This window comes from Saimiri boliviensis, chromosome 9 (genome assembly GCF_048565385.1).
Source record: "Saimiri boliviensis isolate mSaiBol1 chromosome 9, mSaiBol1.pri, whole genome shotgun sequence".
Lineage (NCBI taxonomy): Eukaryota > Metazoa > Chordata > Mammalia > Primates > Cebidae > Saimiri > Saimiri boliviensis.
The window spans coordinates 96,607,734-96,634,844 of NC_133457.1; the positions used below are offsets into that span (position 1 = coordinate 96,607,734).

The 27,111-nt window shown below is 45.0% G+C and overlaps 1 protein-coding gene across 3 annotated transcripts in view; it reads left to right on the forward strand.

The window, feature by feature from the left end:
- Positions 1-27,111, forward strand: part of KIF3B (kinesin family member 3B) — a 97,292-nt gene that overhangs the window by 29,990 nt on the left and 40,191 nt on the right. For 2 of the 3 annotated variants that reach the window (XM_074406387.1, XM_039479610.2), the window contains exon 1: positions 15,876-16,007. The exons of the other annotated variant lie outside the window; for it this stretch is intronic. The gene's annotated coding sequence lies outside the window, so the exon portion shown is untranslated. Of the gene's footprint in view, positions 1-15,875; positions 16,008-27,111 lie in introns of those variants that run through there. 3 annotated transcript variants of the gene reach the window in all.

Genomic DNA, 27,111 nt, shown 5'->3' on the forward strand with positions numbered 1-27,111 from the left:
GCAATGTCCTTCACACAATTTCTTCAATAAATGTTTGCTGATGGATTGGCCACCCCTGTGTCAGATGCCAGTTTTGTGCAGAGCCTGAGTCATGTGGCCAAGGCACAGGAAATGGCCTTGCTGCTCAGAGAAGGAGAGGGTAGGTGACATACCCAGATGGACATTCTTGACTTTCCAGGTGGTGACCATTCTAGGATGATAGTCACCATGTCCAAGATGGTGAAGTTGAGAATGGTGGCCTTCATTAAGACTACAAACAGGCCAGGTGTGGTGGCTTACACTTGGAATCCCAGCACTTTGGGGGGTTAAGGTGAGAGGATCACTTGAAATCAGAAGTTCGATTTGCCTCCACTAAAAATAGAAAAATTAGCCAGGCGTGCTGGCGCATGCCTGTAATCCCAGCTACTTGAGGGGCTGAGACATGAAAATAACTTGCACCTAGAAGGCAGAGGTTGCAGTGAGCTGAGATCACACCCCCTCACTCCAGCCTAGGTGACAGAATGAGAAGCTGTCTCAAGAAAAAGAAAAACCCCCAACAGCTGCTTCATTTTAATAATAAACATGATTTCTGCTTACTCTATACAATTTAGAAAACAGGAAAAGGTGTTAAAAGGAAAGTAAGAATCAACTATAATCTGAATACCCAAAGATAATGACCATTGCAAATATTTTATATATTTCTCTCTAGTTTTCTCTGTGCCAACACACATGCACACATACTTCCTATTAGGTCAAATGTGTTTCATAAAAAATCTAGAGTAACATACCTGTACCAGAGGCTATTGATTGCCTACTCAATACACACTCTCCCTTCTCCCTGTTTACGGAGCTCCAATTATTTATTTATTTATTTATTTTGAGACAGGATCTCACTGTTTCCCAGGCTGGAGTGCAGGGCCGAGATCACAGCTGACTCCAGCCTTCACCTCCCAAGCTCCAGTGATCCTCCCACCTCAACCTCCTGAGTAGTTGGGACTATAAGCGTGAGCCGCCACACCCAGCAGATTTTAAACATTTTTGTAGAAATGAGATCTCACTTTGTTTTCCATACTGGTCTCAAACTCGTGGGCTCGAGCAATCCTCCCACCTTAGCCTCCTGAAGTGCTGGGATTACAGGTGTGAACCACCATGCCCAGCAGAACTCTTACTTTGTTTTTAGGTAGTTGTGGAGTTGCCTTAATCTTGGAGAAGATTTAGCCTGTCCCAGGAGATGAATCATGGCTGGTCTAGACCATTCATAGTAAACTTATTCCTTCTAGATTGGATTGCTGCATTGTTCAATATGGTTGTCATTACTCACACCTGTGGCTTTTAAAATTTATTTTAATTAAAATTAAATAAAATTTAAAATGCAGTTTCTCTGCTGCACTAGCCATATTTTAAGTGTTTAAAAGCCATTTATGGTCAAGCCCGGTGGCTCATGCCTGTAATCCCAGCACTTTGGGAAGCCGAAGCAGGCAGATCACCTGAGGTCAGGAGTTCAAGAGCAGCCTGACCGATAAGGTGAAAACTCATCTCTACTAAAAATTAAAAATTAGCTGGGCCTGGTGGCGGGCGCCTATAATCCCAGCTACTTGGGAGGCTGAGGCAATAGAATTGCTTGAACCCAGGAGGCGGAGGTTGACGTGAGCTGAGATCATGCCATTGTACTTCATCCTGGGCAACAAGAGCAAGACTCTCATCTAAAAAAACAAAACAAAACAAAACAAAAAAGAGCTATCCATGAATAGCGGCTACCATTTTGGATAACACAGATATGGGACATTTCCATCACTGTAGAAAGTTGTATTGGACAGTGCTGGGGGTATGCAAGTGGTCCAGTTCTGGTCAGTGAAACACAAGTGGTGACACTCCCCTACATAGACAGAAAAAAAGAGCTTCCTTAGGACAGAACCTCTGTTCCTGCATCTTCCTGTCCATGATGCTGGTGTGAGTGTGATGTCTAGCAGCCATCTTGCAATCACAAGATGACGAGTGCAAGGACAAAAGGACACTTGCTGAGGATGGCGAATGGAGTAGGATGAAAGCAAACAGGATGCCTCCTTCCTTCCTTCCTCCTTCCTTCCTTCCTTCCTTTCTTTTCTCATTTCTTTTCTTTCCTTTTTCTTTTTTTGAAACAGAGTTTCACTCTTCCACCCAGGCTGGAGTGAAGTGGCCCAATCTTGGCTCACTGCAACCTGTGCTCCACTGGGTTCAGGCAATTCTCCTGCCTCAGCCTCCAGAGTAGCTGGGATTGCAGGCACCCACCACCATGCCCAGCTAATTTTTGTATTTTTAGTAGAGATGGGGTTTCACTATGTTGGCCAGGCTGGTCTCAAAACTCCTGACCTCCTGCCACAGCCTCCCAAAGTGCTGGGATTACAGGCGTGAGCCACCACACCTGGCCTCTTTTCTTCTTAAAAATTGTGTAAGGGCTAGGCACTGTGATTCAAGCCTGTAATCCCAACACTTTAGGAGGCCGAGGTGGAAGGATCGCTTGAGCCCAGGAATTCGAGACCAGCCTGGGTAACATACAAAGATAAAAAATTAGTGGAACATGGTGGCACAAGCCTCCCAGCTACTCAGGAGGCTGAGGTGAGAGAATTGCTTGAGCCCTGGAGGTTGAGGCTGCAGTGAGAGGTGATCATGCCACTCCCTGCATTCCATCCTGGGTGACAGAGCTAGACCTGCCTCAAAAATAAAATAAAAAATAAAAAATTGTGGTAAAATATATATGTAAAATATATCATATTTGCCTCCTTTTAGTGTAGGGTTCAGTAGGGTTCAGCATGATTACATGATTGTGCAGCCAATTCTCAGAGCTCTTTTCATCTTCCAAAACTGAAATGCTACCCATCAAACAATTTCCCTTTTCTCTCCCCAGCCCCTAGCCACTACTGCTCTATTTTCTGTCTCCATTAATTTGACTACTCTAAGTATTTCATGCAGGTGAAATCATGCTGTATTTGTCCTTTTGTGACTGGTTTTGTGTGTGTGTGTGTGTGTGTGTGTGTGTGTGTGTGTGTGTTTGCGTGTGTGTGTGTGTGTGTGTGTGTAATTTTTTTTTGAAACAGATTCTCACTCTGTCACCCAGGCTGGAGTGCAGTGGCACAATCTCGGCTCACCGCAACCTTCACCTCCCAGGTTCAAGCAATTCTCCTGCCTCAGCCTCATGAATAGTGGGGGGTTACAGGTGCACACCACCACTCATGGCTAATTTTTGTATTTTTAATAGAGACAGCATTTCACCATGTTGGCCAGGCTGGTCTTGAACTCAAGTGATTTGCCTGCCTGGGCCTCCCAAAGTGTTGCGATTACAGGTACGAGCCACCGCACCCGGCCTGTCACTGGTTTATTTCATTTAACGTAATACCCTCAAGATTCATCCATGTTGTAGCATGTGTCAGAATCTCATTCCTTTTTAAGGCTGAATAGTATTCTATTTTATGTTTATACTGCATTTTGTTATCCATTCATGTGTCGAGGGACAGCGGGTCGCCTCTACGTTTTGGCTATTGGGAATAATGCTGCTATGAACATGGGTATCCAGAAATCTCTTCAAGACCCTGCTTTCAATTCCATTGGGTATTCAAAGTGGAATTGCTGGATCATATGAAAATCTATTTTTAGTTTTTTTGAGGCACTAACACTTCAGCACCTCTACCATTTTACATTTCCACCAACAGCACATGAGGTTTCCAATGTCTCCATCCTTGCCAACATGTATTAATAAATTTATTTATTTATTTATTTATTTATTTATTTATTTATTATTGAGACAGAGTCTTGCTCTGTAGCCCAGGCTGGAGTGCAATGGCGCAGTCTCAGCTCATTGCAACCTCTGCCATCCAGGTTCAGGTAATTCTCCTATCTCAGCCTCCCCAACAGTTGGGATTACAGATGCCTGCCACCACACCTGGCTAATTTTTGTATTGGGTTTCACCATGTTGGCCAGGCTGGTCCCAAACTCCTGACCTCATGATCCACCCACCTCAGCCTCCCAAACTGTTGGGATTAGAGGCGTGAGCCACCGCACCTGGCCATTTTTATTTTTTATAATCATCTAATGGGTTTGAGGTGGTAGCTCATTGCGGTTTGATTTGCATTTCCATAATTAGTGATTTTAGATATCTTTTCGTGTGTTTTTTTGCCATTTCTTTTTTTTTTTGAGATGGAGTTTTGCTCTTGTTCCCAGGCTAGAGTGCAGTGGCACTATCTTGGCTCACTGCAACCTCCACCTCCCGGGTTCAAGCGATTCTCTTGCCTCAGCCCCTCAAGTAGTTGGGACTACAGGTGCCCACTGCCATGCCCAGCTACTTTTGTATTTTAAGTAGAGACAGGATTTCACCATGTTGGTCAGGCTGGTCTCGAACTCCTGACCTCAGGTGATCCACCCGCCTCAGGCTCCCTACAGGCATGAGCTACTGTGCTGAGCCATTTTTTTTTGCCATTTCTATAGTTTCTTTGGAAAAATGTCTATTCAGTTTCTTTGTCCTTTTTTTATTATTTATTTTTTTGAGACAGTCTTGCTCTGTCACCCAGGCTGGAGCACAGTGGTGCAATCATGGCTCACTGCGGCCTTGACCTCCCAAGGATCAAGTGATCCTCTACCTTAGTCTTCTGAGTATCTGGGACTACAGGCTCACACCCTCTCCAGGCTAATATTTTCCCCTTTTTTTTTGTAGAGACAGAGTCTTACCACATTGCTCAGACTATCTCAAATTCTTGGTCTCACACAATCCTCCTGCATTGGGATTACAGGTATGGGCCACTGCACCTGGCTTGGCCATTTTTTAATTGGATTGTTTATATGTTTGTTGTTGAGTTGTAGGAGTTCTTTTTTATTTTTATTTTTTGAGATGGAATTTTGCTCTCGTTGCCAGGCACGATCTTGGCTCACTGCAACCTCTGCCTCCTGGGTTCAAGTGATTCTCCTGCCTCAGCCTCCTGAATAGCTGGTGTTACAGGTGTGTGCCACCATGCCTGGCTAATTTTTGTAGTATTAGTAGAGATGGAGTTTCACCATGTTGGCCAGGGTGGTCTCAAACTCCTGACCTCAGATAATCCACCTGCCTCCCAAAGTGCTGGGTACAAGCATCAGCCACCGCACTGGGCCAGAGTTCTTTATAGAACCTGGATATTAACCCATTAATATATGAATTGCAACTATTTTCTCCCATTCTGTGTGTTGCCTTTTTAATTCTGTTGATTGTGTAAGAAATTTTCTTGAAGAGCACCACAGAGCAGTTAAAAATTTTTCTTAATGGTTATAGGTATCCTTTTACTTTCTTATATTTTCATGAGCATTTCCTCATATCATTGGATGCTGTTGAAAAATATGTTTTTCTTTCTTTTCTTTTTTTGAGATGGAGTCTTGCTCTGTTGCCAGGCTGGAGTGCAGTGGCGCAATCTCGGCTCACTGCAACCTCTGCCTTCTGGGTTCAAGTGATTCTCCTGCCTCAGCCTCCTGAGTAGCTGGGACTACAGGCATGTGCCGCCATGCCCGACTAATTTTTGTAGTTTGTACAGAGACGGGGTTTGACCATGTTGGCCAGGATGGTCTCAATTTCTTGACTTTGTGATCCGCCCACCTTGGCTTCCCAAAGTGCTGGGATTATAGGCATGAGCCACCACGCCCAGCCAAAAAATATCATTTTCAATTGGCAGCATAATATTCCTCCTTACTGACATCTCTTAGTTTATTCTCTCTATTCCTTTAATATTGGACATAATATTTCTCCGTTGCAAATGTAGCTGGGGTGAACACGCTTGTGCCTAAATCTTTGTGAGGATATCTCATTATTTTCTCAAAATTGATTCCTAGAAATGGAATGGGCTGACTAAACGCTTTTTAGTCATCATGTAATTTTTTCTTACAATTTGTGCCAATTTCTCAATACCATAAGCAATGGAACGAAAGTGCTCCTTGCCAACATTGTGTATGATGCTTTTTTTTTTTTTTTTTTTTTTTTTTTTTTTTTTTTTTAAGACAAGGTCTTGCTCTGTCATCCAGGCTGGAGTGCAGTGTTATAATCATGGCTCACTGCAGCCTCAACCTCCTGGGCTCAAGCAATCATCCTGCCTTAGCCTACCTAGTAGTTGGGACCACAGGCATGTGCCACCACACCTGGCTAATTTTTAAATTTTGTTGTAGAGATCAGCGACTCACTGTGTTATCCAGGCTGCTCTGAAACTCCTGGGCTCAAGCAGTCCTCCTGCCTTGGCCTTCCAAAGTGCTAGGATTACAGGCATGAACAACTGAGCTCAGCCAAGTATGACACTTTTTAAAAATCTGCTAATTTGAGAAGTAAATGATGATAATATACATTTGTTGTTTTTGAGACAGGGTCTCACTCCATCACCCAGGCTAAAGTGCAAGGGCATGATCATGGCTCAGTGCAGTTTCAAACTCCTGGGCTCAAAGGATCCTCTTGCCTCAAACTCCCAGATAGCTGGGACTATAGGCATGCATCAGCAACTAATTTTTTAATTTTAATTTTTAGGGATGAAGTCTCTCTATGGTGGCCAGGCTGGTCTCAAACTCGTGGCCTCAAGGGATCCTCCCACCTTGGGCCCCCAGGATGCTGCGATTACACCTGAAGTCGGGAGTTTGAGACCAGCCTGACCAACATGGAGAAACTCTGTCTCTACTAAAAATACAAAATTAGCCGGATATGGTGGTGCATGCCTGTAATCTCAGCTATTCAGGAGGCTGAGGCAGGAGAATCACTTGAACTTGGGAGACAGAGGTTGCTGTAAGCCAAGACCACGCCACTGCACTCCAGCCTAGGTGACAGTGAGACTGTCTCAAAAAAAAAAAAAAAAAAAATTGTTTTCTTCATCTCTTACTGTGTATGGGCCTTACAGCTGGGAGAGCATTTTACACCTATGTCCTGGGTGAACCCTCACTGTAGCCCTGCAGGAAGCAGGCAGGGAAATGAGGTCCTGAAGGGTAAACTCACTTGCCCAAGGTCACACAGCCGGTTAAATGCCTGAGGAGGAAACAATTAGCAGCCAACTCCTGTCTGGCTTTCTTCAGAAAACATCAGAGATGTGAATTTAGAAGCCATTAGCTCCATCCTCAGCCCTTAGAGCCTCCCTCAGGTCCCAGAGTTCCATCCATTCGGAACCCGGGCACTCAGCCAAGTGAGAAGCATCAAGCACATCTCAGGTGCTTGGCTTCAGTCCAAACCCCACATCTTGTTTTTTCCTGAAAGGGATGCTGGGATGCCACCTCCTTGCATTCTAATAAGTAATTCCCTTTGCAGTCTTTTTATACGACACCTCTTCAGCCCTCCTCCCCAAATGGTTTTACATTTCCAGGAAGACTGAACTCTCTCGCCAGCTCAACTTCTCACATTTACAATGATTGCTTTGCTGGAGGACACCATGGCCCCACTGATAAAGAAAGGAAAGACAGCCACCATTCATGCAGAACCTACTAAGTGCTGGGCATTGTATCTTTTTTTTTTTTTTTGAGATAGAATCTTGCTCTGCTGCCGAGGCTGGAGTGCAGTGATCTCACTCACTGAGCATGATCTCAGCTCATTGCAGCCTCGATTTCCAGGGCTCAGGCAATCCTCCCATATCAACCTCCTGAGTAGCTGGGACTACAGGTGTGCACCACCATGCCTAACTAATTTTTGTGTTTTCTGTAGAGAGGGGGTTTTGCCATGTTGCCCAGGCCGATCTTAAATTTCTAAGCTTAAGCAGTTCACCCATTTCAGCCTCCCTAAGTGGTAGGATTATAGGTGTGAGTCACTGTGCCTGGCCCCACACCATATTTTATTTAATCCTCACAACAAACCTAAGCAGTTGCATTTCCAGCTGTATTTTGCACATGAGAAATGTGAGTCTCAGAGCGGTCAAGTGATGTACACTGGGTCACTCAGCTAACGCATAAGGAATGTGGTTGGGATTCAAACCTTAGCCTGTCTGGACCCACAGTCCATGCTTGTCATTTTTTTGTTTTTGTTTTTGTTTTTTTTTGAGACAGAGTTTTCACTCAGACTGGAGTGCAATGGCACGATCTTGGCTCACCGCAACCTCCGCCTCCTGGGTTCAAGCAATTCTCCTGCCTCAGCCTCCCTAGTAGCTTGGACTACAGGCGTGTGCCACCATGCCCAGCTAATTTTTTTTTTTTTTTTTTTTGTATTTTTAGTAGAGACGGGGTTTCACCATGTTGACCAGGATGGTCTCGATCTCTTGACCTCGTGATCCACCCGCCTCGGCCTCCCAAAGTGCTGGGATTACAGGCATGAGCCACCGTGCCCGGCCCATGCTTGTCATTTTTATAGCTCAGAGGTGCACTGTCCAATATGTAACCACTAGTTGCATGTGGCCGCTTAGGCATAAATTAATTAAAATTAAATAAATACAATTCCATTTTTCAGTAGCACTAGACTCATTTCAAGTTCTCAGTAGCCACATGTGGCTGTTGGCTGCCTTATTGGACAGCACAGATGTAGAACATGTCCACCATGGTGGAAAGGTCTGTTGGACAGCGCTGCTCTCAAATGTCAGAGAAGAAAGCAAATGTCGTGATTTTACACTTGCATGGGGAGCCAGGCCATCTGCCACTTGTCAGCTTTGTAGGGAGTCCATCGGAAGTTATTTTGCCTGGATGAGATCATAATAAAACCATCCATGGGTTTCAGGACTATGTTTTACCTTTCTCCTGGTTCGGCCTCCATTCAGCCCCACCCATGATAGGTGTGAGCGTGTCCCGGCCCACACTCCCCTGCTGCCACCGAATCGCCAGATATCTAGTGCCTTTCTCTGTCATACAAAATTTGGGTTGTCGGCCGGGCGCGGTGGCGCAAGCCTGTAATCCCAGCACTTTGGGAGGCCGAGGCGGGTGGATCACGAGGTCAAGAGATCGAGACCATCCTGGTCAACATGGTGAAACCCCATCTCTACTAAAAATACAAAAAATTAGCTGGGCATGGTGACGCATGCCTGTAATCCCAGCTACTCAGGAGGCTGAGGCAGGAGAATTGCCTGAACCCAGGAGGCGGAGGTTGCGGTGAGCCGAGATCTCACCATTGCACTCCAGCCTGGGTAACAAGAGCGAAACTCCGTATTAAAAAAAAAAAAAAATTGGGTTGTCTTAGCCACTAAAATGGGGCATTCTCACAGGATAACTCAGATGGGGACTGAGCCAAGTTTCATAACACAGTGGGCTTAATTCCAGCTGGGTGGTCCCTGGGCAACATGCCTGCTGCTGTGGGGAGGGTCCTCACTGAGTGACATCGAGGAGGAGAGCTAATGGGAGTTTTTTGGCAAAGGAGATGTCTGATTATAAAGGGATTCCCCACTCCACCCCCACCCCTTAGCAACAGGACTCCCTCCCTATGTCTGGGAAATGCTTACTTTGTGAACGGAAGGCAGTCTTTCTCCTACCATAGAAGCCAAAAGATCAGATGTTTGTCTTTACAGATTCCACTGCAGGTAGGAGATGGGCATGTGATAAAGGATGGACCAATTAGGGCTTGGGTTACAGAAGTCAATCCCAGCACTTTGAGAGGCTGAGTCTGGCAGATCACCTGAGGTCAGGAGTTCGAGACCAGCCGGGCTAACATGGTGAAACCCCATCTGTACTACGAATACAAAAATTAGTCGCGCGTAGTGGCAGGCACCTGTAATCCTAGCTACTTGGGAGGCTGAGGCAGGCGAATCGCTTGAACCTGGGAAGTGGAGGTTGCAGTGAGCCAAGATCACACCATTGCACTCAAGCCTGGACTACAGAGTGAGATCCTGTCTCCAGAAAAAAAGAGGAAGTCAAGTTTATGGGGAATTCTTATGGAGAGGGAAGGTGAGAATGGTGTTGAGACAGTGCCCATGACTGGATGACCATGGTGAAAGCAGAACAACCAGTGTTCTCACCAGACAGGTCTAGTAGCACATGGTCCCACGTGGCCTCGCCTTCCTTATTCCTGGCCACTTCCAGAAACTTCCTGGTGATTTTGTGGCCTTCCTATCTATTACCCTGCTAATAAATTCCTTTTCTGCTACCATCAGAGTTGGTTTCTATCATTTATGGTAAACTGACACCATGGTGCTTGCTGGAATTACTCCAGATCATTTCTAGGCTGGAGTTTGCTCTGGGGGAGTTGGAAGGAGGGGCTCTGCTCTGGTCCACGTGATCTCTGTAGATCAGTATCCTTTGTCCCAGCCCACTAACTTCCTTCCTCTTGTTGCATCCTCATCATCTCTCCCCTCCGCTGAATTCAGCAAATCTCCAGAATTGAGAGGTTTGAAAGCACTATTCTGACTTTTCAAAATTTCTTTCATTCCCTGAGTTTCCTCCCCAAGATTCTGGGACTCAGAAAGTCCTTTCTCTGTTTTTCTACTGAAATAACCCTCCTCTGAGCAATAAATGCCTCACAGTCCAGATTAGATGGAAAAGAGGACACAGTATGGAAAGGAAATGCCAGGAATTGAAACATACTGGTAATATAGACGTTACCCCATCATACTAGGATGATCAGTCATCCAGGTTTGCCTGCACTAAGGAGTTTCTTGGGACATGAAACTTTGGGTGCTTAAAGCAGGGACAGACCTGTGCAAACTGGAACAAGCTAGTCACCGTGCACTGTACAGCTGCTACTACTAATCCCATTTCAATGCACAGCTTTATTCAGCTTGCTAAGGGTGGAATCAAGATCAGACCATTATCAACAATACCTTTCCAAAGTTCTTTTTTTCTGCCAGGTGCAGTGACTGGGTCATGCCTGTAATCCCAGCACTTTGGGAGGCTGAGGCAGGTGGATCACTTGAGGCCAGGAATTTGAGACCAGCCTGGCCAACATGACAAAACCCTGCCTCTACTAAAAAATACAAAAAATAGCCAGGTATGGTGGCACATGCCTGTAATCCCAACTACTCGGGTGGCTAAGGCATGAGAATCAATTGAACCCGGAGGTAGAGGTGCTGGTGAGCCGAGATTGCACCACTGTACTGAAGCCTGGGCGACAGAGCAAGATTCTGTCTCCAAAATAAATTAAAAAGTTGTTTCAATTTTCATTTCCTTTAATGTGAGTAAGCATAAGTATCTTTCCTTTTCCTATGTTTAAAAGCAATATTTTCTATTCCTTTTCTCTCAACTATCTGTTCATACGTTTTACCTATCTGTTTAAAAAATTTAAACCGTTTTCGAAACATTATATTTGTACAAAATGTACATGTGCAACTTTGTTACATGCATAGAATGTGTAATGATAAAGTCAGAGTGTTTAGGATACCTGATAATCACCCAAGTATTTATCATTTCTATGTGTTGGGTACATTTCAGTTCTCCTCGCTATTTTGAAGAATAACACAATACATCGTTGTTAAATAGCAGTAAAGACATCCAGTTAAACATAGTGGATTGATGACATATATTTGTTTTTATTTCCCTCACACCCCACCTATATGACAATTATGAAGAAAAAATGTATTAACCCAGAACATTAATAGCAAAGAAAAGGAAATATTAGTGGCCCGGGGATTTCAGCAAGTTTTTGGAAAACAGAGGCAGAAGGGGAAGTAGTAACTGACTTAACAGGGGGAGGAAGTTATGACCCAAATGTCTGCAGGGAATATTGTTTTGATAACTAAAAGACGAGCGCAGATTCCTCCATAGAAGAGACAGACACTAACAGTAAAAATATGGATGGAAATCTCCCACAGAGTAGAACAAAAAAGCCAAAAAGAGGGAAAATAGAGAAAAACAGAAAATTAGGAGCTCAGTTTCCAAGGTACAACTCTTAACTAGGAGAAATTCCAGAATGAAAAAAAAAAATGAAGGGGAGATCCAAGTGTGGTGACTCAGTCCTGTAATCCCAACACTCTAGGAGGTCAAGGCAGGGGAATTGCTTGAGCCCAGGAGTTTGAGAACAGCTGGCCAACAGAGTGAGACCCCATTTCTACAAAAGACAGAAAAATTACTCAGGCATGGTGGTATGTACCTGAGGTGCCAGGATCACTTGAGCCTGGGAGGTTGAGGCTGCAGTAAGCCATGATCATGCCACTGCATTCCAGCCTGTGCAGAATAGCGAGACACTATCTCAGGGGGAAAAAATAGAAGGGAAGAAAATTATCACAGAAATAATATAAGAAAATTTCCTAGGTTAGAGGGATGTAAATCTCCAGACTGAAAAGGCCCAGCTAACACAAGTGAGGAAAAGCCTCACTGAGGGGAATCATCATCAAATACATTATGGATAAAGATGATCGCCTAGCTAGGCATTCTGGCTCATACCTGTAATCCCAGCAATTTGGGAGGTCAAGGTGGGTGGATCACCTGAGGTCAGGAGTTTGAGACCAGTCTGACCAACATGGAGAAATCTCGTCCGTACTAAAAACACAAAATTAGCTGGGTGACATGTGTATGCCTGTAATCCCAGCTACTCAGGAGGCTGAGGCAGGAGAATCATGTGAACCCAGGAGGTGGAGGTTGGGGGGAGCTGAGGTCATGCCACTGTACTCCAGCCTGGGCAACAAGAGTGAAACTCCATCTCAAAAAAAAAAAAAAAAAAATGCTGGGTGCGGTGGCTCAAGCCTGTAATCCCAGCACTTTGGGAGGCCAAGGCAGGTGGATCACGAGGTCAAGAGATCGAGACCATCCTGGTCAACATGGTGAAAACCCGTCTCTACTAAAAATACAAAAAATTAGCTGGGCATGGTAGTGCATGCCTGTAATCCCAGCTACTCAGGAGGCTGAGACAGGAGAATTGTCTGAACCCAGGAGGCGGAGGTTGCGGTGAGCCGAGATCGTGCCATTGCACTCCAGCCTGGGTAACAAGAGCGAAAACTCCGTCTCAAAAAACAAAAACAAAAACAAACAAACAAACAAAAAAAGATGATAGCCTAAAAGTTTTCAAATATTAAAAATAAAAAAAGAACAAGACACATACAAAGCAATAGGATTAAGAATGGCATTAGATGTCTTAAATCTGGATACTAGAAACAATAAGGCAATGCTTTAAAAATTCTGAGAGAAAATAATTTTCAGCCTAGATTTCTTTCTTTTTTTTTTTTGTTTTTTTTGAGATGGAGTTTTGCTCTTGTTGCCCAGGCTGGAGTGCAATGGTGTGATCTCGGCTCACCTCAACCTCCGCCTCCTGGGTTCAAGTGATTCTCCTGCCTCAGCCTCCTGAGTAGCTGGGATTACAGGCATGTGCCACCACACCTGGCTAATTTTGTATTTTTGGTAGAGACAGGATTTCTCCATGTTGGTCAGGCTGGTCTCAAACTCCCGACTTGAGGTGATCTGCCCGCCTCAGCCTCCCAAAGTGCTGGGACTACAGGCATGAGCCACCACGCCCAGTGTTCAGCCTACATTTCTATACCCTACTAAACTATTAATCAAGTGTGAAAACAGTATAAAGACATATTTACACATACAAGGACTAAATATATTTGCTTCTTTGCAACCTTTCTCAGGAATCTACAGAAAGATGTGCTGCACAGAGATGACAGAGTAAATCCACAATTCAGAAGTTTGAGACACAAGGTCCAGGGTACAGGGAATCCCAATCAGGAGTAGGATGTAGAAAAGTTCGGAATGACAGCTGTGTAGTAGGCCTGAAGAGCACTGCTCCAGATCAGAGCTGAAGACTTCAGGAGAAAAACATAAAAGAGAATTCATGAACTTTTTTTTTTTTTTAAGTTGTTGTTGTTGATTTTGTGAGATGGAGTTTTGCTCTTGTCACCCAGGCTGGAGTGCAATGGGGTGATCTCCGCTTCACTGAAACCTCCACCTCCTGGGTTCAAGAAATTCTCCTGCCTCAGCCTCCCGAGTAGTGGGGATTACAGGCACCCACCATGCCTGGCTAATTTTTTGTATTTTTAGTAGAGACATGGTTTCTCCATGTTGGCCAGGTTGGTCTTGAACTCCTGACCTCAGGTGATCTGCCTGCCTCCGCTTCCCAAAGTGCTGGGATTACCGGCATGAGCCACCACACCCAGCCAAATTATTTGTTATGTTACACATCTGGAAAAATTACTTTGCTGGTTATTTGTCTAATTTATTAATCACATAGGAAAAAATTAATAGCTGCAAAGAAAGCTAATTAAAGTGGGGAGGAGGGAAATGAGGCAATTATTAGCCTTAGGAAACACCAAAAGAGGCTGGGTGCAGTCTCTTTTGGCATTTCCTTTATTATTTTATTTAAAAATAAAATTAACGCCGGGCGCGGTGGCTCAAGCCTGTAATCCCAGCACTTTGGGAAGCCGAGGCGGGTGGATCACGAGGTCGAGAGATCGAGACCATCCTGGTCAACATGGTGAAACCCCGTCTCTACTAAAAATACAAAAAATTAGCTGGGTATGGTGGCACGTGCCTGTAATCCCAGCTACTCAGAAGGCTGAGGCAGGAGAATTGCTTGAACCCAGGAGGCGGAGGTTGCGGTGAGCCGAGATCGCGCCATTGCACTCCAGCCTGGGTAACTCCGTCTCAAATAAATAAATAAATAAAAATAAAATAAAATAAAATAAACTTCTTCACTTTAGAGAAATCGTAAATCAAATTATGTGGGAGTTTTAATGGGCCAGGCCTGAGAATGGCACACATCACATTTAATTGGCCAGAACTTGGTCTGAACTGTAAGGAAGGCTGGGAAATATTGTCCAGCTGTGTGTGTCCAGGAGCAAGAAGAAATAAGTTTTCAAGAGGAAACAGCAATATCTGACATAACAGGCAAAAGGTAGGGGTGGGCAGGTGAGGAAGAGCATCTCAGGTATTCATTCATTCATTCAAGGAGCAACACATATTTATTGACCACCTACTATTGTCTAAGCTTAGTTCCAGGTATGGGGATACAAGAGTGAGCAAATAAAAGACTGCTCTTATGGAGTTTCTGTTTAGTGGGGAACAGCAGGTGTAAGCTGGAACTTTCCATGGGAGTTGGAACCCGCTCTTTCTTCTAGGCCAGTGTGGCTGGAACAGAATTTTAACAATTTTTGCAGGAAGTAATAAGGACTTTAGATTTGATTCTAAGAGCAATGGGACTCCATTAAATTGAATATTAACCAGGGAGTGGCATGATCTGTTTTATTTATTTATTTAATTTTTCTTTTTGAGACGGAGTTTCCCTCTTGTTGCCCTGGCTGCAGTCCAGTGGTGGCATCTCTGCTCACTGCAACTTCTGCCTCCCGGGTTCAAGTGATTCTCCTGCCTCAGCCTCTGAGTAGCTGGGATTACAAGTGCACACCACCACGCCCGGCTGAATTTTGTATTTGTAGTAGTAGAGACAGGGTTTGACCATGTTGGCCAGGCTGGTCTCGAACTCCTGACCTCAGGTGATTCACCTGCCTCGGCCTCCCAAAGTGCTGAGATTACAGGCGTGAGCCACTGCACCTGGCTTATGATCTATTTTAAATATTTACTCTGGCCACCTTATGGAAAATGGGTTGTCCAGCCAGAACTGGACAAAAGAATGGAAGAAAGACCAGATATTTCAGGCAGGCTAGAGATGAGCGTGGCCTGGCCTTGCCTGGTGCGGTCGTGACTGACTGGATTGGGTAAGGGACAAGAAAGAAACAACAAGGATGCCTACAGGTGTTTGGATTGAGTCACTGGGGGCACTCTAAATGGGAACTATCTCTGTAGCAGTTTGGGACACCAGTCAGATAAGGGATGTGAAAGCTTTTAGGAAAGGTTGAACGGCGGCTGAAATCGCGTGTGTTCCATTTTACAGATGAGAAACTGAGGCAGGCCACGTTGTGCGCCACTCTCCCCGCTTAGGTGGGTGAGGAGGCCGAGGTGTGTTGAGCCCCCGCTAAGCGCCCGCACCGAGCAGAGCCCCGCCCGGCCCCTCCCACTCGGCTCTCCCTGTCCGCTGCTCGTGTCCCAATAAAGTTATTGAAGTTGACACTGGTTGCTAAGGAAGTGGGTCGCTGAGCCAGGTTGCTAAGGAAGTGAGCGGCCACTGTCTCTCCCCATCCGGGGCAGCGGGGAATGGCTGAGCCAGGGGTTCGCCGCCCCCGCCGCCGCCGCCGCCGCCGCCGCCGCCGCCGCCGCCCGCTTTTGGCTCGGGCCGCAGGTGAGTCGGAGGCGCCGGGCGTCCGCCGAGCAGGGCCGATCCGTGTGGCTGCCTGGGATTTTCCCGGCGGGCCCGCGCCGCCGCCTGGCTTTGCTGTCCTGCGAGCCGGAGCATCCTCTGCCCTGCCTCCCGGGCATCCTCTGGTCGTCCGGACGGCCGCGCCCCTTCTTCCCCGGGCGGGATCGCGGCCCGAGCCGCAGACAGGACCACCCTGGGTAGCAGCCCACCGGGGGGCCTTGGGGCTGTGGTCAGGGAACCAGCTTGGGAGGAGAGCGGGGAAGCGAGAGCCTGGGGTCCAAACCTCGTTGCTGTTCCGGGCTTGCTGTGTGACCTTGGGCAAGTCTTTTCTCCTCTCTGGCCTTAGTTGACCTGTTTGTCCAGTGGGGTCCTAACCTTGTTTCTCAGAGTGGTTAAGGTGATGAGACCTGTATGTGACAGTGCCCTAAATGGGGAGATGGAGCATTCTCAGGGAACCCTAGAATGGGAGACCAAGCAGCCAGTTTGAAGACTGAGTGAGTTACTGGAGATGTGGTATTTCCACTTGGTAACTGTGTGACCCTGGACAAGTTAATTTCTCTGAGTCTTCTTTGTCTTATCTGTGAAATGGGATTATAGACTACTGTGGAAATCCAGCGAGACGGAGTATGTCAAGTAGCTTGGCAAAATAGTAAGTGCTGAACCAGCTATAATGAGGTGTCTAGGGTAGGAGGGCAAGACTTATAGGAGGAGATGACTTTGGGACAGGTTAGGTGTAGGTGTGTAGAGTGCCAGCTCATATGGATAGTCCTACTGCAATGCCAACCTCCAACCCCAGTTTTACTTCTCTCTTCTGCTCAGAGCAAGGGAAGCAGTGGACTTCTACAAGTAGCCCTGGGAAACTCTTTCAGGTCAAGCCCTTGAAATAGTTGGGGTCATGATCTCATTTTCTTTCTTTTCTTTTGAGACGGAGTCTCACTCTGTTGCCAGGCTGGAGTGCAGTGGAGAGATTTCGGCTCACCACAACAACCGCTGACTCTTGGGTTCAAGCGATTCTCCTGCTTCAGCCTCCCACACCCAGCTAATTTTTGTATTTTTAGTAGAGATGGGGTTTCACGATATTGGCCAGGATGATCTTCATCTCTTGACTTCATGATCTGCTTGGCTCAGCCTCCCAAAGTGCTGGGATTACGGGCGTGAGCCACCCGGCCTGGCCCATGTTCTCATTTTCTACTTGGGCTTCCCTGGCTCTTCCAGAAGAAAATAGGCATCTTTATGTCCTTTGGGAAGTGCTTAAAGCAGTAATAACTATTTATAAGCATATGATTAAGAAGCCCTTTACCAGGTATATTATTTCATTTACTCTTTATGTAGACTTTGCCGGGTAGCTGGTGATGTCATCCGCATTTTGCCAAAGAGGAAACAGGTTCAGAAAAGTAAAGGAAAGGACCTGCCTAAGATTTTTTTTTTTTTTTTTTTTTTTTTTTTTTTTTTTTTTTTTTTGAGACTGAATCTCAGTCTGTTACCCAGGCTGGAGTGTAGTGGCGCAATCTCAGCTCACTGCAACCTCCGCCTCTTAGGTTCCAGCAATTCTCCTGCCTCAGCCTCCCGAGTAGCTGGGACTACAGATGTTCACTACCTCGCTCACTAATTTTTGTAGTTTTAGTAGACAGGCTTTTGCCATGTTGGCCAAGCTGGTCTCAAACTCCTGGCCTCCTAAAGTGCTGGGATGACAGGCTCGAGCCACCACCTCCAGCCATTGCCTAAGAATCTTGCGTCTATTAAGTGACGAAAGTAGACATGTTTCTAGGTAAATGCTGCATTTTATCCTCCATTCACTGTTGGGTTTGATTTTGCAACAGTTGCTATTATAAGGCCACGGTTGCCAGGCGTGGTGGCTCAAGCCTGTAATCCCAGCACTTTGGGAGGCTGAGGCGGGTGGATCACGAGGTCAAGAGATCAAGACCATCCTGGTCAACATGGTGAAACCCTGTCTCTACTAAAAATACAAAAATTTAGCTGGGCATGGTGGCGTGTGCCTGTAATCCTAGCTACTCAGGAGGCTGAGGCAGGAGAATTGCCTGAACCCAGGAGGCGGAGGTTGCGGTGAGCCGAGATCACGCCATTGCACTCCAGCCTGGGTAACAAGAGCGAAACTCCGTCTCAAAAAAAAAAAAAAAAAAAAGGCCACGGTTATTCTTTTGTTACTTTTAACTGGCTAGAAGCTTTTCTTCAAAAGGTAAGGAAACAAAATTTCAGGTAAAGCTTCATTTAAATAGATACCATACAAAGTGAGGACCTCAGAAAAGAGATGGAGTTTTGCTCTTGTTGCCTAGGCTGGAGTGCAATGGCGTGATCTCAGCTCACCGTAATCTCTGCCTTCCAGATTCAAGCAATTCTCCTGCCTCAGCCTCCCGAGTAGCTGGGATTACAGGCATGCCACCACTCCTGGCTAATTTTATATTTTTAGTAGAGACAGGGTTTCTCCATGTTGGTCAGGCTGACCTGGAACTCCCAGTCTCAGGTGATCTGCCTGCCTCAGCCTCCTAAAGTACTGGGATTATAAGCGTGAGCCACTGTGCCCAGACTGAGAGCTGGAATCTTTAAAAGTGGGCTTCTCTGTCTCTCATTCCCTCCTCTTTAAAATGAGGGGACTAGGCTAGATTATACTGAAGGCCCTTTCAGTGCTGTTAGGCAGTTGTGGTTAAAAGCCTGCAATCAGACTACCTGGACTAAAATCTTGGCTCTACCACTTCTAAGCTGTATGCTACTGAGCAAAGAGGTGCTACTTTACCTCTGAAATGATGCTCAGTGCCTCTGAAATGATGAGAGGACTCTTTGGTAAGGAGCCCTGTGAGGAAGAATTATTCATAGTTAATTTTGAACACCTTGGTAGTGTAGTTTCCTCATCTGTAAAATGGGGATAGTAGGCTGGGCGTGGTGGCTCACACCTGTAATCCCAGCACTTTGGGAGACCGAGGTAAGTGGATCATGAGGTCAAGAGATCGAGACTATCCTGGCCAACATGGTGAAACCCTGTCTCCACTAAAAAATAAAAAAATTAGCCGGGCATGGTGGTGGGCACCTGTAGTCCCAGCTACTCAGGAGGCTGAGGCAGGAGAATCGCTTGAGCCTGGGAGGCAGAAGTTATAGTGAGCTGAGATTGCACCACTGCACTCCAGCCTGGTGACAGAGTGAGACTCCATCTAAAAGAGAAATGAGGATAATAATAGTACATATTATGTATAGCTGTTCTGAGGATTTATTTGAACCCAATATATATAAAGTGCCCAGCATATTTCGTAAACATTAGCTATTGTTATTTGGACTAATGTGGTGCTTGTACTGTATTTTCCATTTATGGGTGGCAAATGAATAAATTAAAGCATATGATAATACCACATCTGTCAACCATAACGTCATTGCAAGCATGAAACAGTAGCCATCATGGCATTATATAAATGTTGATATTTTTATACGGTTGCTCCAGGAACTTGTAACCCTTTGCCACAATGGGTTGCAAAGAAAGGTGAAAGCTGTTGGTAGGATGTCAGGTTTGGCAGCCCAACACCCAATTCAGTAAGTATTTGCTAAATTCCCTTGTGCTAGGCACATTGGAGGATGTGGAGATCAATCCCACATTGATCTCCTTCAAGGAACTCAGAGCTTACTTTGCAACTTACTGCATTCGACATGATTTGACTTCTTTAAATGAATTCATATCTTATGTTTGCCTGGCTGCAGAGTAAAGCCTCTGATTGTAATCTCTTTTGTCGTGTCCCTAGACTTCTGTTAGGTGCCTGGATTAGAAACCTCAGATTGCTTCCTAAGCCTTTTCATCCATTAATTCACAAGTCCCTGAGAAAGAGTCAGTCTCCTCCTATGTAACAGAGAGTAACAATACTTGACAATAACAATATGGTGCTTAATGGTTTACAAAAATGCTTACACTTGCTTACACATTCTTTTACTCATTTAGTCTTCTCTGTGTCCCTTCAAGGAAGGTAAAGTGCAAATTAGAATCTCAGTTTTATAGTTGAGAAATCTGAAGAGAAGCCAAGAAGCCATGATGCGAGTGAGTGACCCATCTCACGCTGAAATTCAGTCTTCGGACTTCAAGTGCACTTGCCACTCTCCTCCCCAGATTGTATTTATCCAGCATCTCCTGAGCACCTAGGATGTGTCAGTTCTGTTTTAGCCTGGAGATATCATGGTAGAAAGGTACATGAGTCCCTTGCTCTCATGCAACTTAGATTCTACTGGCAGCAAACAGAAAAATACACCAATAAAGGAACAAGGGAATTTGGATAAGGAATAAGTGCCGAGGTGAAATCCTGTCTTTACTAAAAATACAAAACTTAGCTGGGCGTGGTGGCATCTGCCTGAACTCAGGAGGCTAAGGCATGAAAATCGCTTGAACCCAGGAAGCGGGGGCTGCAGTGAGCCAAGATCGTGCCATTGCACTCTAGCCTGGGTGACAGAGCAAGACTCCGTCTCAAAAAAAAAAAGAAAAAAAAAAAAAAAAGGCCTTGCTAGGGTAGTGATATTTTTGCTGAGATTTGCTCCCAGGGAGGGACCAGCCATTTCAAGATGTGTTAGAAAGAAGAGCAAGGGTAAAGGCTGTGAGGTGGGAACAAGCTTGGTAAGTTCTAGAAACTTCAAGAAGGCTTAGAATGGCTGGGATAGGTGAGTCGAAGGCAGAGACGGGAGGTGGTGGATGTAGGGGATGGGAGTGGTGGGGAGCATCTCAGATCATACAGGGCCTTGTCTGCTAGAGTAAGGAATTGGGATTTTGTCCTAAAAGCGGTGGGAATCACTGGAGGTTCTGGAAAAGGGGAGTGACATGATCTATTTTTGTTTTTTTAAAGTAATCACTCTGGCCTCTGTGGCCGATGAATTTTAGAGGGCATAGGAGTGGCAGCCAGGAGGCTAGAGGAGGTTAGGCAAGAAAAGATAGTGGCCTTCTAGGTTGGTGGCAGTGGAGGTGGTAAAAGAGGATGGATTGGGGATGTGTTTTGGAGGTAGAACCAGCAGGATGGTGGGGTGAGGGTGAGAGAATGAGAGAAATTAAGGATGACTCCTGGGTTTTTGGCCTGAGCAATTAAGTAGGTGTTAGAGATGCCATCTGCCTCTGAAATGATGAGAGGACTCTTTGGTAAGGGGCCCTACGAGGAATTATTCATAGTTTATTTTGAGCCCCTTAGAGGAGAGGCACAAGGTATAAGCATCATACGTTATAGTCTGTCGGGAGGAAATGGCAGATTATGCTGACGGAAGCTAGCCAGGTGTAACCGATTGAGACTTGAAGTTCCCACTGGGAACCAAAAGAAAAGAAAAGAGCCCCGCTTTTCCATAGTGTGGCTCTTTGCCAGCCTGTGGAGCAGCAGGTGTGGGCTTTGCCGGGGCAGTACCCATCTGTCTTTCTATCTTGTGCTGTTGGCATTGCAGTGCTGACTTGGGATCTTGGCTGAGGGAATCTGGCCAGCTCTGGAAGAAGGAGTGGAAGCACTAGTGGAGTTCACTTGGTGTCCCAAATGGCCACTCTCTCCCTGCCAAAGTGGTTCTTTCCTGGCCACCAAATGACAGTTCTAGAGTTTCAGAGCTGTTGACTTGAGAATCCCTGGAAAACCTGTTGTACTCTACCAGAATTCCTAGAGGATTCTTGAATAGAGTATCTCTTCTGAGCAAGGGAATTCGAACCTCATTGTTATATATTCCAGTAATTGTACTTGTAAATCTGGGCATGACAGTGTTGTACGTTCAACATTGTGAATAGTAAGACTAATAGTCTTTCTACTGCTACTTGTTTATTTAATTAAATTTAATTAATTAATTTATTTATTTGGAGACAGGGTCTCCCTCTGTCACCCAGGTTGGTATGCAGTGATGTGATCATGGCTCCCCACAGCCTTGAACTCCCAGACTCAGATCCTTCTATCTCAGTCTCCTAAGTGGCTGGAACCAAGGCATGTACCCTCATGCCTGGCTAATTAAAAAACAAATTTTGAGGTCCAGGCATGATGGCTCACATCTGTAATCCCAGTACTTTGGGAGGCTGAGGCGAGTGGATTACGAGGTCAGGAGTTCGAGACCAGCCTGACTAACATGGTGAAACCCCGTCTCTACTAAAAATACAAAAATTAGCCAGGTGTCGTGGTGAATGCCTGTAATCACAGCTATTCAGGAGGCTGAGGCAAAAGAATTGCTTGAACCCAGGAGGTGGAGGTTGCAATGAGCTGAGATCGTGCCACTGCACTCCAGCCTGGGCAACAGAGCAAGACTCCATCTCAAAAAAAAAATTTTTTTTTTTTTTTTTTTTCTTGTAGATAGCTAGGTGTGGTGACTCATGCCTGTAATCTCAGCAATTTGGGAGGCCGAGACATGTGCATCACCTGAGATCAGGAGTTCGAGACCAGACTGAACAGCATGTTGAAACCCCATCTCTACTAAAAATACAAAAATTAGCTAGGTGTGATGGTGCACACTTATAGTCCCAGGTACTTGGGAGGCTGAGGTGGGAAAATCATTTGAATCCAGGAGGCAGAGGTTAGAGTGAGCTGAAGTTGCTCCACTGCCCTCCAGCCTGGCAACAGAGGCTCATCTCAAAAAATAATAATAATAATAATAAATAAATAAAAATTATTATTATTGTAGAGATGGGGTCTTCCTATGTTGCAGACTAGTCTCAAACTCCTGGCTTCAAGCAGTCTTCCTGCCTTGGCTTCCCAGAGTGCTGGAATTATAGGCATGAGCCACTGCACTTGGCTACCACTGCTATTCATATAACTTTGCAGTTTAGAATGCTCTTTCCTGTGCATTCTCATTTACTAATCGTCAGTCAGTTGAGACCATGTGGAGTACTTATGATCCCCGGTTTACAGATGAAGACATTGCAGTGTGGAGAGGTCACTTGTTTTTGTCAGTAATATTAAGCATCTTCTAGGTGCAGAGTCAGGGAGATCCTTGCTGCTCAAAGTGTGTTCTTTGTGACAGAGAACATGTGCCTATGTCCCCAGAACCTTGTCAAAAATGCAGAATCTAGGCTGGGTGCAGTGCCTTACACTTGTAATCCCAGCAGTTTGGGAGGCCAAGGCAGGAGGATCACTGACGGCCAGGAGTTCAAGACCAACCTGGGCAAAATAGTGATACCTCATCTGTTTATTTTTTTTTTTTGAGACAGAGTCTCGTTTTGTTGTCCAGGCTAGAGTGCAATGGCACAATCTTGGCTCACTGTTACCTCTACCTCCTGGGTTCAAGTGATTCTCCTGCCTCAGCCTCCCAAGTATCTGGCATTACAGGTGTGTGCCACCATGTCCGGCTAATGTTTTTTTTTTTTTTTTCAGTAGAGACAGGGTTTCATCATGTTGGTCAGGCTGGTCTCGAACTCCTGACCTCATGGTCTGCCCACTTTGGCCTCCCAAAGTGCTGGGATTACAGACGTGAACCACTGCGCCCAGCCCCTCATCTGTATTTTTTTATTTTTATTTATTTTTATTTTTTGAGACGGAGTTTCACTCTTGTTACCCAGGCTGGAGTGCAATGGCGTGATCTCGGCTCACCGCAGCCTCTGCCTCCTGGGTTCAGGCAATTCTCCTGCCTCAGCCTCCTGAATAGCTGGGATTACAGGCACGCGCCACCATGTCCAGCTAATTTTTTTTTGTATTTTTAGTAGAGATGGGGTTTCACCATGTTGACCAGGATGGTCTCGATCTCTTGACCTCGTGATCCACCCACCTCAGCCTCCCAAAGTGCTGGGATTACAGGCTTGAGCCACCACGCCTGGCCTCATCTGTATTTTTTAAAAAAGAGGAAAACAACAACAACAGGCCTAGATCTAATAAACTAGAGTCCGCCTTTTACCAAGATCCCTGATGTTTCCTGTGCATGTCCAAGTTTAAGATGCTCTCATCTAGGTAATCAGTAGCAAAACTAAGGCGTACCAACGATAACAACAATGAAAATAATCGTCGTAGCTAACATACATTAGCCAAGTGCTGTGGTAAGCACTTTACACATGTTGCTTCATTTAGATTTAGACCTCACAGCAATTCTGTAACACAAATTTCCAGAAGAGGAAAGTAGAGGCTCAGAAAAGTTCAGTAACTTCTCCACATCTGCTGACTCCAAGTCTATCGCTCTTTCTACCATTCTTGTGTTCATCTGTGTTTCAGGTGGGCAGTGACCACATCTTAGCTGGCTTATCAAAGTCCTTTCTCTTCCATACCTGCATTAGCTAATTTTAAATGATGACAAAAAAAAGTGACTTCAAAAAATACTTGAGGAAATCAAGGGGAAAACTTTTGAGCTAGATGGGTGTCAGTTACTTGCCTGATGAGGCTGCAAACAGATATTTCATTTGGTAAAATAAGCTACCTCTCACACTTCTTAGTGGTCGAACTTCAGGGCCAAAACAGCTGAAGCAGGTAGGAACTGTGAGCTTGGATTCCGAGTCATTTAGCTCTAAACTGTTTCTTGATTCTGGTGATAAATATCTACACTGGGTGAGAAGACAGTGGATAAAGTCCCCTATAACACCCGCTGACTAATTGTTAAAAGATTCCATCTCATAGTGCCTCAGTTTTCTTTCTCTGCCCTATGGGCTCATTATTTTCATTTCAACACCTCCCTATCTTTCTAGACTCCCAAAAAGATTTCTTGGTCAAGAACTATGCCATTATAGGAAAATTTGACCTCAAAGGGTGGTAGGACCTGGGTGAAGCCAGGATTCTAATATCAATTCTGCTACTTGCTGTGTGACTTGGAGCAAGTGACTCAACCTCTCTAGGCCTCTCTCATATATATCTGTATATATGTGCATATCTGCATATATTTGCAAAATAAAGACATAGGACAGTTCTTCCCAAAGCCCTTTCAGTCCTGCCCAAAAGACTGAACCTTGAGTTGGGTGATATTTTCTTCTTTATTGGTGACTTCGTCCTGGGCTTTCTCTCAGACCTTTCGGGTGTGGCTTTTAGAGCGTATTTCTTGGCAGTCAGAAAGCATTACAATCAGTTCATCTTATCAGCATCACACATCTGCACAGCAGCTTGCAATGTTCATGTTTGAGGTTCGGTTAATCATGGTGACACATTATGTCTTTTTACTTTGTCACACTGATTGCAGACATTGAGCTTTTCACACAGGAAGATCTATCTTTAGCATGCTGATTTATTTAACGCATAATTTGCATTAGAGAGTGAACCAGTGATAATTATGGTGGGTATGGTTTTTATTTTTAAAGTTTTTGGCAACACGCTCGCAGCACTTGCATTTTGTCATGCTTGAATATAGTGTATAAATGGAAATGAGTTCGAGTGAAATAGAAATTGCCATAGATTATTGGGAGCTTGGGACTTAACCACTCTGGAGTCCTTCACATCACCTTCAGCAGTGGTTTCAGGAAGGGCTTGCTTGGCCTTTTGTGTGTTACATAAATTAAACAGAAACTAAAACCTCTATCTAAAAGCACAATCTCTGGCTGCTTAGTGGACTGCAGTAATCATTACTTTATAACATATTTCAAGAATATAAGCAAAAAAGCTAGCTGGCAAATCATAAAAGATTCCATCTAGGTAAGATAAAATGTCAGTTCAAGTTACCTAAAGATAACCACAAGAAGATAGTCCTTGGTGGAAGTAGTTCCTAGTTTTGCAAGATCTGCAAGAAGTTAGACTCTAGCCTGAGAAATATATGGAAGGCTTTTCCTTCTTTAGTTCTTCAATTGTCAGCCTTTTTTAAAAATATAATTTTTGGCTGATTTATAAAAATAATTAATTTCCACTGAGGAAAAACATGAGAAAACTTCCGAAAAGATTAAATAAGATTGACTTTAAGATCCACCACCCAGAAATAACTACTGTTAACGTTTTACTGTCTATGTACAAATGTATTCCTAGAGCCGGGCGCGGTGGCTCAAGCCTGTAATCCCAGCACTTTGGGAGGCCGAGGCGGGTGGATCACGAGGTCGAGAGATTGAGACCATCCTGGTCAACATGGTGAAACCCCGTCTCTACTAAAAATACAAAAACTTAGCTGGGCATGGTGGCACATGCCTGTAATCCCAGCTACTCGGGAGGCTGAGGCAGGAGAATTGCCTGAACCCAGGAGGCGGAGGTTGCGGTGAGCCGAGATCGCGCCATTGCACTCCAGCCTGGGCAACAAGAGCGAAACTCCGTCTCAAAAAAAAAAAAAAAAAAAAAAACAAATGTATTCCTAAATACATTTTATCTCAGAGGCTTGCATTTCTTCCTTGTTTCCTTCATTGCTGTTATTTAGGCTATTTTTCATGTTAAACGTTGGGAGTCATGCTTCAGAGAGTATCTTTTTTTTTTTTTTTTTTTTTTTTGAGAGGGAGTTTCGCTCTTGTTACCCAGGCTGGAGTGCAATGGCGCGATCTCGGCTCACCGCAACCTCCGCCTCCTGGGTTCAGGCAATTCTCCTGCCTCAGCCTCCCGAGTAGCTGGGATTACAGGCACGCGCCACCATGCCCAGCTAATTTTTTATATTTTTAGTAGAGACGGGGTTTCACCATGTTGACCAGGATGGTCTCAATCTCTCGACCTCGTGATCCACCCGCCTCGGCCTCCCAAAGTGCTGGGATTACAGGCGTGAGCCACTGCGCCCGGCCTCAGAGAATATCTTAGTGATGATTATTTTGTGTGAACCTTTGTCTGCATTGCTGATGATTTCTTTAAACTTTAATGATCCTTTAATGTTAAAATTTTAAATTACAAAGGCAACCCCCCTTTAAGTAATGTGTTGAACATGGCAGTGTTAAACTAAAACTGAAAAGACAGACGTAACTATAATTTGGGTAGGGAATTTACCTATGGTGAGGGTATCCTAATTCAGGTTTCAGCTTACTTGACTACTTACAGATATATTTTTAGAAAGTTGTATTCAAAGCGTATTTCCCATTTTGTATTTGGAAATGTTCATTTAACATTATTTCATAATCATGTTTCCATATTTTTGTATTTATCTATTGAAATTTTTATTTTGTTTTTGTAAAGACGGGATCTCACTGTGTTGCTCAGGATGGTCTCAAACTCCTAGGCTCAAGTGATCCTCCTGCCTTGGCCTCCCAAAGTGCTGAGATTACAAGCGTGAGCCACCAGGGCCAATCTAT